Source organism: Psammomys obesus, unplaced genomic scaffold, assembly GCF_907164565.1.
Source record: "Psammomys obesus unplaced genomic scaffold, mPsaObe1.curated_primary_1811, whole genome shotgun sequence".
Lineage (NCBI taxonomy): Eukaryota > Metazoa > Chordata > Mammalia > Rodentia > Muridae > Psammomys > Psammomys obesus.
The window spans coordinates 2,904,806-2,920,803 of NW_026594428.1; positions in this window are offsets into that span (position 1 = coordinate 2,904,806).

Sequence of the window (15,998 nt, forward strand, 5' to 3'; positions counted from 1 at the left end):
CCCCCCGACCCCTGGCAGAGAAATGCCAGCTCAGGATCCAACTGAGAAGCCCTAACCCCTGATGGCAATCCCCTGAGAGCAACTCCATAAGCTTGCCCTAGCAGAGGGGAAGGTCAGAGGGGAAGGACAGAGAGGCAGCCTGCTAAGGACACAGCACACTCTCTCCAGCTCACCCAGTGGCCCATAGCAGAGAAACGCAAGCTCTGGATCTGTGGACACACAACCTTACCTGGTACTCTCTCGGGATCAGCAAACATAGATTCTACCGCTAGGCTGCTTCTGGCAGAGAGATCTGGGCCCAGGATCTGGGATTGAGTGCACTCAACCTAACTATTTCCCGTGCCACCCAGGGACCAGTCAACATAACCCATCCCGGCAGAGGGAAAGGACAAAGAGGCAGCACACAGGAAAGGTGGACACCGAGTCCTGTGGCCACAGTGTCACAGAACTGACTGTTAGCCTACCCGTGCACTTCTGCAACCGGAACAAATCACAGAGTAGTGAGCAAGGGGAACCCCTGTGCGTTCCAACTCGTCCTGCAAGAGAGTGAGTGAGCCTTCTAGGGAGAGTTTGCCCCAGACCCAGGGCCTCTCCACAGAAGCAACCAGACAATATCCCTGCCACCCACACACCTAGTGTGGGCATCATAGGGATTCTTGGGATAGCAACCCCAACATTGAAGCCTATGCTTTGTGGGTCTACCAGTGTAATCCAGGCAAACAATCCCTGGATCTCAGTCAGAGCTGCGTAATAGTGGCTTGCAGGCCACTGCAATAGTCAGAGAATCCACACATGCACACTGCGCCGGATAAAAGCACACAAGAATAGCGTCAGCGTCACATTCCTTACTTAGGCAAAACTGAAACCACACCACACACTCCCAAACCAGTGAACCTCTCTCATCTTCCTGAAAAAACAGTCCAGAAAACAGAAAGAGAGGATCATATCCTGAACTAAATCTCGAGGAACAGTGAGGATTATAAATAACCATATGGCTAGAGGCAGACGTAAGGACACTCCCAACAAAAATCAGGATAAATGACCTCACCAGCAACCCCACAAAACAATGGACACTTAAATTCACTAAATATACAAGAAAACGACCTCAAAACTATGTTTCTCCACCTATTAGAGGCCCATAAAGATGAAATGAACAAAGCTCTCAGAGAAATAGCCAAAGAAATTGAGACTAACCAACAGGAAACAATTGTGCTCACAGAGAAATGACCACGAAAATTGAGGGAAACAGAGAAGAAATGCACAAAGCTCTCAAAGAAATGTCCACACAAATGAAGGCAAATAAAGAAGAAATAAACAAAGCTCTCATAGAAATACAGGCAATTATACCCAAAAAGTAGAGGCACAATTAGTGATACATAGAGAGGAAACGGACAAAAAAATAGAAGCTATCATTGAAAAGCAGGAGTCCACATTCAAACAGATGAAGGAAATGGTGCAAGACATGAAAATAGAATTAGAATCAATAAAGAAAACACAAATAGAGAAAAACCAGGAGCTGGAGAACATAGAGAAAAGATCAGGAACTACAAAGGTAAGCATCACCAACAGAATACAAGAGATGAAAGAAAGAATCTCAGGAGCCGAAGATACACTTGCGGAAATTGACATGTCTCTCAAAGAAAAAATAAAATCAGAAAAGTTCCAAACACAAAACATCCAAGAAATCAAGAACACCATGAAAAGACAAAACCTAATAATAATGGGAGTAGAAGAAAAAGAAGACATCAGGCTCCAAGGTCTGGAAAATATTTTCAAGAAAATTATAGAAGAAAACTTTCCCAACTTAGAAGGAGATGGCCATAAACATGCAAGAGGCCTACAGATCACCAAGTAGACTAGACCAGAAAAGAAATTCTTCATGTCACATCATAGTCAAAACACTGAACCTACAAACAAAGAAAAAATTCTAAAAGCAGCAAGGGAAAAAGGTCAAGTAACATATGAAGGTAGATCTATCAGAATCATACCAGCTTTCTCAACAGAAACTATGAATGCCAGAAGGGCCTGGAGAGAAATCATACAGTCCTTAAGGGACCACAAATTCCAACCCAGACTACTATACCCAGCAAAACTTTCAATCAACATAGATGGAGAATTCAAAATATTCCATGACAAAACCAAATTTAAACAATATCTACATAGTAACCCAGCTCTACAGCTCTACAGAAGTTACTAGAAGGGAAACACCAAACCAAAGAAAACAACTACATTTAAGGAAACAGAGCACCAACAGCACAGGCTCTAAGAGCAACAATCAATAAATGGGACCTCATGAAACTGAAAAGCTTCTGTAAAGCAAAAGACACTGTCATCAAAACAAATAGACAGCCTACAGATTGGGAAAGAATCTTCACCAACCCTTTATCTGACAGAGGGCTAATATCCAGTATATATAAAGAACTAAAGAAGCAGAAAAGCAACAAACCAAGTAATCCACTTAAAAAATGGGGAACAGAGCTAAACAGAGAATTCTCGAAAGAGGAACATCGAATGGCAGAGAAACACTTAAAGAAATGCTCAACCTCATTAGCCATTAGGGAAATGCAAATCAAAACGACCCTGAGATTTCACCTTACAACCACCAGAATGGCCAAGATGAAAAACTCAAGTGATAGCACATGCTGGAGAGGTTGTGGAGAAAAGGGAACCCTCCTCCATTGCTGGTGGGAATGTAAACTGGTTCAACCACTTTGGAAGTCAATCTGGCGCTTTCTCAGACAACTAGGAGTAGTGCTACCTCAAGACCCAGCTATACCACTCCTAGGTATATACCCAAAATTTGCTCAAGTACACAACAAGGACATTTGTTCAACCATGTTCGTAGCAGCTTTATTTGTAATAGCCAGAAGTTGGAAACAACCCAGATGTCCATCAACGGAGGAATGGATACAGAAATTGTGGTATTTTTACACAATGGAATACTACTCAGCAATCAAAAAGGAGGAAATCATGAAATTTGCAGGCAAGTGGTGGGATCTAGAAAAGATCATTCTGAGTGAAGTATCCCAGAAGGAGAAAGACAAACTTGGTATATACTCGCTTATATAGACCTACAAGATATGATAAACATAATGAAATCTACACACCTAAAGAAGATAATCAAGAAAGTGGACACAGGCAAAGGTGATTAATCCTCATTTAGAAAGACAAATGGGATGTGCATTGAACTTATGACAGGAGTCTACCACAAAAGTCATCTGAAAGACTCTACCTAGCAGTGTTTCAAAGCAGACACTAAGACTCATAACCAAACCCTCGGAAGAGTGCAGGGAATCATATGAAAGAAGGGAAGTTATTATGATATGGAAAGGATAGGAGCTCTACAAGGACCAAACATATCTGGGCACAGGGTCTTTTCTGAGACTGACACTCAACCAAGGACCATCTATGGATATAACATAGAACTTCTGCTCGGATGTGGCCCGTGGTAGCTCAGTAACCAAGTAGTTTTCCAAAGTAAGGGGAACACGGACTATTTCTAACAGGATCTCAAGGGCAGGCTGTTTGACCCCACTGAGGTCCTCCCCTATCAGTGGACTTGGAAAGGGGCAGGGAGGAGACCAGGGAGGGAGTGTGGGGTTGGGGAGGGAATGAGGGAGCGGGATACAGCTGGGACACAGAGTTAACAAAATGTAACTAAAAAGAAAATAATAATAATAAAAAAAGAAAAAAAAGGAAACAGAGGAAATAGATAACTACACAACAAAAAAACCAAAAGAATACAAACAATGAAACTCAGTGACACCAACAACCCCACATCTAAAGTAAGTAACAATTGTTGGTCACTATTTTCTATCAACATCAACGGACTCAACTCCCCAATAAAAAGACACAGACTAAAAGAGTGGTTGCGGAAACAGGATCCATCATTCTGTTGCATCCAAGAAACACACCCATGCAACAAAGATAAACACTACCTCAGAGTAAAGGGCTGGAAAAATGTCTTTAAAGCAAATGGTTTCAGAAAACAAGCAGGAGTAGCCATCCTAATATCTAATAAAATAGACTTTCAACCCAAGGTAATCAAAAAAGATAAGGACGGCCACTATATTCTCATCAAAGGAAAAATCCACCAAGAGGACATCACAATTTTGAATATCTATGCCCCAAATACAAGAGCACCTACATTCGTAAATGAAACAATATTAAAGCTTAAATCACACATTGATCCTAAAACCCTAATATTGGAGGACTTCAACACTCCACTCACCAAGGGACAGATCAACTAGACAGAAAACAAGTAGGGAAATAAAGACACTTACAGAGACCCTAAATCAAATGGACCTAATAGACGTCTACAGATCTTTTCATCCAAACTCAAAAGAGTATACTTCTTTTCAGCACCGCATGGAACCTTCTCCAAAATAGACCATATAGTTGGTCATAAAGAAAGCCTCAACAGATTCAAAAAGATTGAAATAATTCCTTGCATTCTATCTGACCAACATGGACTTAAGCTGGACCTCAACAACAACAGAAATAACAAACAGCCTACACACACATGGAAACTGAACAACTTGTTACTCAATGACAGCTGGGTTAAGGAAGAAATAAAGAAAGAAATTAAAGACTTCCTAGAATTCAATGAAAATGAAGGCACAACATACCCAAATTTATGGGACACATTGAAAGCAGTGCTCAGGGGAAAATTTATAGCACTAAGTGCCTGCAAGAAGAAATTGGTAACATCACATACAGACAACTTAATGGCCCAACTGAAAACCCTAGAAAAAAAGAAGCAGATACACCCAAGAGGAGCAGAAGGCTGGAAATAATCAAACTCAGGGTTGAAATCAATCAATTAGAAACAAATAAAACTATTCAAAGAATCAGTGAAACAAAAAGCTGGTTCTTTGAGAAAATTAACAAAATAGACAAACCCTTAGCCAAACTAATTAAAAAGCAGAGAGAATCTATCCAAATCAGCAAAATTAGAAATGAAAAGGGTGACATAACTACAGATGCTGAGGAAATTCAAACAATCATTAGGTCATACTACCAAGCCTATATGCCACAAAATTTGAAAATCTAAATGAAATGGACAATTTTCTTGATAGATTCCATCTTTCAACATTAAGTCAAGATCAGGTAGAAAAACTGAACATCCATATATCCCCCAAGGAAATTGAAGCAGTCATTCACAGTCTCCCCTCCAAAAAAAGCCCTGGGCCAGATGGTTTCATCGTGGAATTCTACCAGACCTTCAAAGAAGTGCTCACACTAATTCTCCTCAAACTATTCCACAAAATAGAAACAGAAGGTACCTTACCAAACTCATTCTATGAAGCAACAGTCACCCTAATACCTAAACCACATAAAGAGAACCAACAAAAAAAGAGAACTTCAGACCTATCACTTTTATGAACATTGACGCAAAAATACTCAATAAAATACTTGCAAACTGAATCCAAGAACACATCAAAGATATCATCTACCACAACCAAGTAGGATTCATCCCAGGGATGCAAGGGTGGTCCAACATACTGAAATCCATCAATGTAATCCACCACATAAACATATTGAAGGAGAAAAACCACATGATCATCTCCTTAGTTGCTGAAAAAGCATTTGACAAAGTCCAACACCCATTCATGTTTAAAGTCTTGGAGAGATCAGGAATACAAGGCACATATCTAAACATAGTAAAGGCAATATACAGCAAGCCTATAGCTAACATCAAACTCAATGGAGAAAACTTAAATCAATCCCACTGAAATCAGAGACAAGACAAGGCTGCCCACTCTCTCCGTACCTCTTCAACATAGTACTTGAAGTCCTAGCCAGAGCAGTAAGACAACTAAAGGAGATCAAGGGGATGCAAATTGGAAAGGAAGAGGTCAAAGTGTCACTATTCACAGATGATATGATAGTATATATGAGCGACCCCAAAAAATTCAACCAGAGAACTCTTCCAGCTGATAAACACATTCAGCAAAGTGGAAGGATATAAAATCAACTCAAAAAAATCAGAAGCCCTCCTGTATACTAAAGACAAAAGGGCTGAGGAAGAAATTAGGAAAACAACACCCTTCACAATAGCCACTAATAACATAATGTACCTTGGTGTGACACTAACCAAGCAAGTGAAAGACCTGTTTAAGAAAAACTTCAAGTCTCTGAAGAAAGAAATTGAAGAAGATCTCAGAAGATGGAAAGATTTCCCATGTTCATGGATTGGTAGGATTAACATTGTGAAAATGGCCATCCTGCCAAAAGCAATCTACAGATTCAATGCAATTCCCATGAAAATACCAACTCAATTCTGTACAGATTCTCAGCTTCATATGGAGAAACAAAAAACCCAGAATCTCCAAAACAATCCTGTACAACAACAGATCATCTAGAGGTATCTCCATCCCCAATCTCAAGTTGAACTACAGAGCAATAGTAATAAAAACTGCATGGTATTGGCATAAAAATCGAAAGGAGGATCAATGGAACTGCATAGAAGACCCAGAAATAAACCCACACACCTATGAATACTCGATTTTTGACAAAAAAAGCCAAAACCATTCAATGGAAAAAAGACAGCATCTTCAACAAATTGTGCTGGTCCAACTGGATGTTCACATGCAGAAAAATGAAAATAGATCTGTATTTGTCACCCTGCACAAAACTAAAGTCCAAGTGGATCAAAGACTTCAACATAAAACCAGATGCTCTAAATCTTTTAGAAGAAAAAGTGGGGAACAGCCTAGAACTCATTGGCACAGGAGACAACTTCCTGAACAGAACACCAAGAGCACAGGCTCTAAGTATAACAATCAATAAATGGGACCTCATGAAACTGAAAAGCTTCTGCAAAGCAAAGGACACTGTCATCAAAACAAAATGCCTGCCTACAGATTGGGAAAGAATCTTCACTAACCCGTTACCTGACAGAGGACTAGTATCGAGTATATACAAAGAACTAAAGAAGCTGAAAAGCAGCAAACCAAGTAATCCAATTAAAAAATGGGGAATAGAGCTAAACGGAGAATTCTCAACAGAGGAATATCGAATAGCAGATAAACACTTAAAGAAATGTTCATCCTCATTAGCCATCAGGGAAATGCAAATCAAAACGACCCTGAGATATCCCCTTACACCCATCAGAATGGGCAAGATGAAAAACTCAAGGGACAACACATGCTGGAGAGTTTGTGGAGAAAGGGGAACCCTCCTCCATTGCTGGTGGGAATGTAAATTGGTACAACCACTCTGGAAATCTATCTGGTGCTTTCTAAGACAATTAGGAATAGTGCTTCCTCAAGACCCAGCTATACCACTGTTAGATATATACCCAAAGTTTTCTCAAGCACACAAAAGGGATATTTGCTCAACCATGTTTTTAGCAGCTTTATTTGTAATAGCCAGAACCTGGAAACAACCCAGATGTCCATCAACGGAGGAATGGTACAGAAATTGTGGTATTTTTACATAATGGAATACTACTCAGCAATCAAAAAGGAAGAAATAATGAAATTTGCAGGCAAATGGTGGGATCTAGAAAAGATCATCCTGAGTGAAATATTCCAGAAGGAGAAAAACAAACATGGTATATATACTCACTTATATAGACCTATAAGATGTGATAAACATAATGAAATCTCTACACCTAAAAAAGATAATCAAGAGCGCGGACATGGGGTAAGATGATCAATCCTCATTTAGAAAGACAGATGGGATGTGCATTGGACTTATGACAGGAGTCTACTGAGCGCATTTGAAAGTCTAACTAGCAGTGTTTTCAAAGCAAAGACTCATAACCAAACCTTCGGCAGAGTACAGGGAATCATAAGAATGAAGGGGCGTTAGTCTGATGGGGAAAAGATAGGAGCTCCACAAGGACCAAATATATCTGGGCACAGGGTCTTTTCTGAGACTGACATTCAACCAAGGACCATGTATGGATATAGCCTAGAACCTCTGCTCAGATGTAGCCTGTGGTAGCTCAGTAACCAATTGGTTTCCCATACTGAGGGGAACAAGGGCTATTTCTAACAGTAACTCAATGACTGGCTCTTTGGCCTCCCCACCCCCCACGGTAGGATCAGTCCTCTTAGGTCACAGAGGAGAGCTTTGTAGCCAGTCCTGAAGATACCTGATAAAACAGGATCAGATGAATGGGGAGGAGGTCCCCCCTATCAGTGGACTTGGAAAGGGGTATGGTGGAGATGAGGGAGGGAGGGACTGGGAGGGAATGAGGGATCGGGACACGGCTGGGATAGAGAGTTAATGAAATGTAACTGATAAGAAAAAAAAGAAAATTAAATAAAAGAGAAATGCGGAACAGAGCTAAACAGAGAATTCTCTGCAGAGGAATATAGAATGACAGAGAAACACATAAAGAAATGCTCAACCTCATTAGCCATTAGGGAAATGCAAATCAAAACGACCCTGAGATTTCATTTTACACCAATCAGAATGGCCAAGATGAAAATCTCAAGTGACAATACATGCTGGAGAAGTTGTGGAGAAAGGAGAACCCTTGAAATCAATCTGGTGCTTTCTCAGACAACTAGGAATAGTGCATTCTCAAGATCCAGCCATACCACTCCTAGGCATATATCCAAAAGAGGCTCAGGTACACAATATGGACATTTGTTCAACCATGTTTGTAGCAGCTTTATTTGTAATAGCCAGAAGCTGGAAACATCCCATATGCCCCTCATCTCAAGAATGGATGCAGAAATTGTGGTACATCTACATAATGGAGTATTACTCAGTGATGAAAAATAAGGAAATCACAAAATTTGCAGGTAAATGGTGGGACCTGGAAAGGATCATCCTGAGTGAGCTGTCCCAGAAGCAGGAATACACACAAGATTGTTTTTTTTTTTTTTTTTTTTTTTTTTTTTTTTAGGTATGAGAATATTGAATGACATAGATACCTTTGTGAACAAACACTTTACCGCCCAGTATAGTATTACCCTCCTCTGCTCACTGTGCTTCTCTAAACAGTACCTATATACTTTGAGTGTCAGTTTTTATTGCAGTCCTCCTTTCTACAGTAAGGTGGAAAACCAGAAAAGAAGAATGTTTTTCTAGTTTTTCTTTGCAATTCTACACAGGTATAAAATATATATTGCTTACTACTCTCATATCCTACCTTCCTTTTTTCTTTTCTGAATCTACTGCACAGTCCATACCAATTTCTTTCTCAAATCTATTTTATTTGTATTTCTGTCCCAGTGGATTTCACCAGGTTAACTGTGAGTTTCTGGGTTTGGACCTATCCATGTGTTAGGTACACAACTAAAATCAAAGATATCTGGTCTTTTAGAATGGATCAGTAGCCAGCAGTTCAGGGGTAAATGGTAGGTCTAATAAGCCCTTTTCCACCTATCACTAATTTTCAAAGGACCAGCTTTAAGCAGGCCAAATGAAAGTTATCACAATTCATGTGGCCTTTACTTTGCCATCCCCAAAGAAATCCTGTTTATATGCCTTCTATGTGACAGCTCTCGTTTCCTTTTGACACCTTTTCTACAGTGGTCCCTGAGCCTTAGAGTAGGTGATATAAATATAGTGTCTGATTGCTTCATCCTTATATATCAGTTTTGCTCAACACTCTTTTGCAAATATGAGTCTCTGTCCTCACCTCCTTTCACTACCAAGGAGCTTCTCTTACTGAGGCTAACAGTATAATTTCTGTCTAGTGTATAAAACAGATATTAAGATAGCACTTTGATGCTTTCTTAATTTAATTAAACAATAATGGTAAGTGTTCATTTTGTCCTAGCAACCTCTCCAGGCATGTTTTCCCCAACCATTGGGCTTACAGTTGTACATATAAGTTCTTTCTTTTTGCATAGAACTCACTTACAGTTAAAATTTTATGTTATTCTTCTAAGAGTCCTGTCACAGTTACATGGAGTAGACACATCTTTTTCCACCAGGTTGGATTTGTAGTTTGTAGAGTGGACATCTGGATAATTTTACTGATGTGTTTTTCTAACTCACCTGCCTGAATTGTACCTTCTGACACACTGAAAGCAGAGAGATTTCAATCTCTCTTTCAAGCTTTCAATCCTGTCTAGCTTGCTTTCTTCATATTTTGGAATAGAAGTAATTGAATAACTTTAAGAATGGGGTCCTGGGCCCGGGGGGGGGGGGGGCTGCAGAGATGGATCCTCCAATTAAGGACCATGCATGCCTAGGACCTAGATTCCCTGTTCACAGGAAGCCCACTGGCAGCTCAGTCTCCAAGTGGGTACCCTAGTAAGGGCCACAGGGGCTGTCTCTGACATGAACTCTGTGGCCAGCTCTTTGACCACCTGCTCCTGGCGGGTATAGCCTTGCCAGGCCATAGAAGAAGATGATGTAGCCAGCCTTGATGAGACCTGATAAGCTAGGGTTAGACAGAAGAGGAAGAGGTCATTCCCTATCATTTGACAAGGGAAAGGGCATAGGGGGAGTAGAGGGTGGGTGGGTGGGGCTGGGAGGAGACAGGGAGGGGGCTGCAGTGGGGATACAAAGTGAATAAATTGTAATAAATAAATATATAAATAAAATTAAGTTAAAAATTAAAAAAAAGAATGGGGTCTTATGCTTTAGCTTCAGTAAACAACCAAGAGAACTGGACAAGACTATGTATTTCTGACAATATGTCAGTGGACTCCCTGACCGAAAATTTCTATAAAGCATCTCTACAAATGACTTCTTTCTGCCTTCCTTCTTTCCTTCCTCTCACCCCCTCTTTTTCTTCCTTCTTTTTATCTTTCTTTCTTTCATCTTCCTTTCATCCTTACTTCCTCCTTTTCTCTCTCTTCTTTCTTTTTTCTCTTTCTTTCTTTCTTTCTTTCTTTCTTTCTTTCTTTCTTTCTTTCTTTCTTTCTTTCTTTCTTTCTCTCTTTCTTCCTCTTTCTCCTTAATCTAAGACCAAATAATTCCATGTTGGTTGTGTTTGACTCTGATAGATACTAGTCTTAAAACAAAAGGGCAAGATGGTAAAGTTTTTGATAAGGTCAAATATTAAGTAGCTCAGAATGCACCTCAGATTTGTCACATTTCCAGGTGGTTTTCTTTCAAGAAAATCCCCATAAAAATTGTGCTATAGAAAATGCAGGACTGTCAGGAGGGTCATGTTAAAGAATTTGGACTAAAGCAATTGGCTCTCTTTTAATACCAAATGAATTGGATGAGAAGGCTAACTCAGAGGAAAGTTTATCATTTGACTCTCTGAGAATAAGATTTATTGCCTAAAAAGCTTTCAAAAAGTGTCTTCTGACTTTTTCTTTTGTGATAGAACCCAGGTCCTTTTTCTGGGTGTGATGAAGCTAAAACCCTAATATGGAGAAATGAGAGGCGAGTGATAAAAAAAAAAAATCAGTTCTATTATTGAAATCTTAGGATCCTTGGGACAGCTTTCTCTTCTGGAGACTCTCTGGAATGTTGTGTGAAACATACTTCAGGTCTTTGCTGTGGAAAGGTAGAGACAGAGATGAGTTGTTCACTTTCTTTTGTTCTACACTGAATGATGGTCAATTCTAGTGTCTTAGCTATGCTGCATTTTAAGTTTCAGTGATAACGTTTACTTCAGAAAAAAAGCTATAAATATTAAATAAGGAACATTTACAAATCATTTATCATAGCACTTGGCATAGAGTGAGTGACAATAATGATGATTTTGTTATTATTGAAATAGCTGTCAAATTTTACATTTAAAAAAATGAATAGGTTTTTTTTTATGCATGCAACTGTTTTACATTAGTATACATCCCAAAGCAGCATCTTCACAGCCTAGAGCTGATTTGACCTAAAGAAATTAATCAGTGAGCACTTTGTGCAAATTTAACTTATCTAAAATTTAATACAGGTTTTAGAAACAGAGGCCTCTACAGAAGCTTTGAATCTTAAACCCACAGGTGACCTTTGCTTAATAGCATGTGCAAGGTTTTAACCTCTGGTAGTATTACAATGCTTTGAGAACATGGTTCTTTCTCCCTCTCTCTCTTTCAACTGATACAGATTTTTTTGAACAGTCTATTTTCTTTGCAGTTTGTATAAGTTAACCTTCTTCCCAAAGCTGCCATCCTTGAACACTTCAAAACCTAACCCTTTGACCTTGAATATCTTATTCACAAAGCCCCTGAAGCAGCCACATACACTCCCATTTGAAAACCACAATTTCCAACAGGTCTACTTTCTATTCTGGGATATGTGCTAGTTCATGTATATTTATCACCTGGGCGAACAGAGCTAGTACGAAACTATACAAATAAAAATATAAAAAACTAACTCAAAGTATTTGAAATGTGGAAAAGAAAACAAAGAGCCTTTCCTACTTGATCAATGAAAACAGGAGAAACATGTTGACCAAGCATACAGAAAAGGACAATATTGTTTTATATACATTTTAATTAACAAGCGTTATTGATTATTTTATTATTGAATCGAAATCTATGAAAATTGAAAAAAATGTGCATAAAACTGCAGAATGATATTGATGATAATAATTGAAATATGTATCTGTATTGAATGACATACTTTGGGAATCAATATTTATTATGTTGTGGTGGTCTAGAATTTTGATAGAAAATTATTACTTCCAGTGTTCAGGTTTTACATATGGATGCATATGTAGATGGAAAATAAAGATTTACTGAAACAAATTTAAAAGAAATGAAAATGTGAATGAACTGAAGTACTGGTGTAACCTTTCTGTTTTGTTTGATTTCTGTGCAACGAAATGCATTATTAGCAAGCCTGTTCTGATATTCTTTCTTGATAACATCTGCAAAGCAAATGTAAAAAAATAAACAAGAATGAGCTTCTTTTGACGTGTATTCATGTGTGTTTGTGTGTGTGTACGTTCTGTTTTCTAAAGAAGGAAGGAAGGAAAGGCGTAATGGTATGATCATGCTGAGTGGCAGTATTTGACACAATAGTTCTCTCAAGTGTGTAATTCAGCCTACAGGTGACTAAATGCATTAGGATGCATTTATATTGACAACAGAGTCAATTTCTGTAGTACTCAGAAGAAGGGCTCTGCCATGACCCACATAACAAATTACTGCTGTCTGACCTCATTGAAGCGGGCATTGTGTAAAGATCATCCAGTGAGCTGACAGAGCCCGTGCACTTTCACCAGGACTGCTCTTGGAGGGATGAGATTATATGGCCCCCTATTCCCCCATAGTACTAAAACACTCAGTAAAAGAGCCTTATCACCTTGATGCCTGAACTCCCTGACTAGGAAAGAGAAGAACAGGCTGTGTTACCACAGTGATCACAGACCTGTTTCCTGAACAGTCAAGATTACTGAATGAAAGACAGAATTCACACACACTGAAAAGAGCCCCCAGCACCCAGTGTCCAGGGACTGCTGCCCATGTTAACCAGGAGGGAGGTGGCGGCTTTGTTTTTGGTATCCTTTGTTTTTTTAGTAGTTCATATTGTGCAGTCCTTTGATAACTGCCTCTGGAGTGCTTCCCCCTTAAATCATCTCACTTTTACTTACAGAGGAATTTACTTTCAAAATATTCTAAATATGTATTTTTTTAATAGAAGGCAGATCGTTTATCATGCGTGGCTGTTTGTTCCCATTCATGCTTGTCTCATTACAACAGTGTTTTCCTTATAATACATGTATCTTCTATAAATCTGTTTCCTATTAATTTTTGTAGAGACTCATTAAATGGGTATTTTCATGTGGTTGATTGTTCAAGACATTGGGAATGACTTCAAATGTTTTCAGAGATAGAACTATCTATTAGGGAAGTATTATTTGACTACTATACCTGGGAAGTTTTATTTGAAATATGTTTTTTTATTCTTATCTTTACTAAGTAAATTTTATTTGAAGAAACTGTAAAATAATTTTTCCAGAGGTAAATGTAAGCACTTTTAGTTCTTAGTAATATTTCTTGTCACTAAAGCTGAGTAGGAAGTTCTGTATTCACTTAGAATAACAAAAGTAATCTTTAGTAATATTTCTAATAGCCAATAAAGAACTGAATCCTACACACCAGCAGACAGCTTAAAAGCTAAGCCCTTTAATTGTTGTTCTTAATATTCCATTTAATACTTTACTGTTGAATGCAGCCAAGGGGAAGCACTGGTTTATAATTTTCATTTTAAAGTACTATTGTGGATTTCATTCTTAGCAAAATGATTGCAAGAAAAGTTTTTTTTTTTTCAGTCATTTTTTCCAGAGTGCTTCAAATGAAATAGCAAACTCGGTAGAAATCTTATCTGATTAGTAGTCATAAAGGTCTTTAGCAGCTCTACCTATGGCATGTGAAAATTTTATCTCATCATTAAAGCAACTTTAGAGAAAGGACTAAAAGCGTGGTTCAAACTACTACTCCTCCCACTTTTTAAAAGATATCAGTAAAATTCCACATAACAAATACACAGAAGTTGTGTATTTTTATCCATGTAAAATAATATTTGAAATGTATATGATTGGCATAACGCTTAAATCAGCTTAAGCTTAATTACTTTCTCAGACATCAGTTCTTTGTGATTAGAACTTCCAAAATCTTTTTTCCAGCCTCTTAAAATGAAGCCTATATATTTATTTATAGTATCCATAGTGTGCAGTTGTATCAGACCTCAGAGCCAAAGTTTAATCTTATCCCTTGATCAAAGTTATTCATTACCACCTCACTAAACTTTGCATCTAGAAACAAACATCATCCCCTGATCTTTTATGAAATCATTTATTCTGCTCGAAATGAGTGACATCAGATGGTACATTCCTTTGTATGACTGATGAAAGTGACCTCCATTTCAGTCTGTAGTGTCCCAAATGACAAGATGTCAGATTTCACAGCTGATAGTACATAGGTACAGTCGTTGGATATCCACGCATCTAGTAACAGACATGCAGGTGTTTCCATTTCGTGAATACTCAAATGATCCTCCAATGATGTTTATAGTGAAGGTGTCTCACTGCCATCTCAAATTCATTTCATGTAGATGTGTTATTTTATATATATATATATATATATATATACATACACAAATATATTTATAGGTGTTATATGTAATATAATATTATAATGTGTAATATAAAATATCACCCTTTCAACTCATATGAAATCATTTATTCTACTTTAAATGAGTAACATCAGAAGGTATATCCCTTTGTATGACTATGTATATTATAATGTTTGATATTATATATAATATTATGATGTATAATGTATACAATATTTACATCCTTTAATGGAATAACTTCTATACTTCTTTGTGTAAGAGTTGTACGAATTTATATGTTTGCACACCTTCAATGAAGATTTTTATCTTTGGTTGATTTGGTAATATTTACTCTTACAAGGTGGAATGAGAGACAACTGTTTTTAATTGTCAATTCAGTAATGATTATGTAAAACATAATATTGATATTATGTAAAATATTAATGTTAACATTAAGTTTTACATACATATTCATGTAAAACGTAAGTTTTCACATAATTTTACAACACTCAATGCCTTCTGAGAAATGGCTATTTAACTTTACTGCTTTTCTTTTCTTTTAAGTTCCATAAATTTGTTATGTATTCTGTGTATTACATAGTATTCCTACATATTTTTCGTGTTCAGAGGCATGTTGGTTCCTATGTTGGGATATATTTTGCTCTGTTCATTTTGTCATGTGAAAACTTTCTTTTTTAATTTTTATTTTTTTTATATTAATCACAGGTTATTTACTTTGTACCCCAGCTGTAGCCTCCTCCCTCATTCCTTCCCAATCCCACCCTCCCTCATCTGCTCCCTGTCCCCTTCCAAGTCCAATGATAGGGGAGGTCCTCTGCTTGTCCATCTGACCCTAGCTTACCAGGTCTCTTCAGGACTGGCTGCAATGTCCTCCTCTGTGGCCTAGCAAGGTGGAAACTTTTTATACTGTTTTTCATTTTTTTTGTTTCCTGTGCTTTTGCATCTTAAAAATTCATTGTATACTCCAGTGTCCGTAAAGTATTACTGTACCTTTTTATCTACCATTGTATTGTGCCATTGATTATGTTTAGCAATATAATTCATTTATA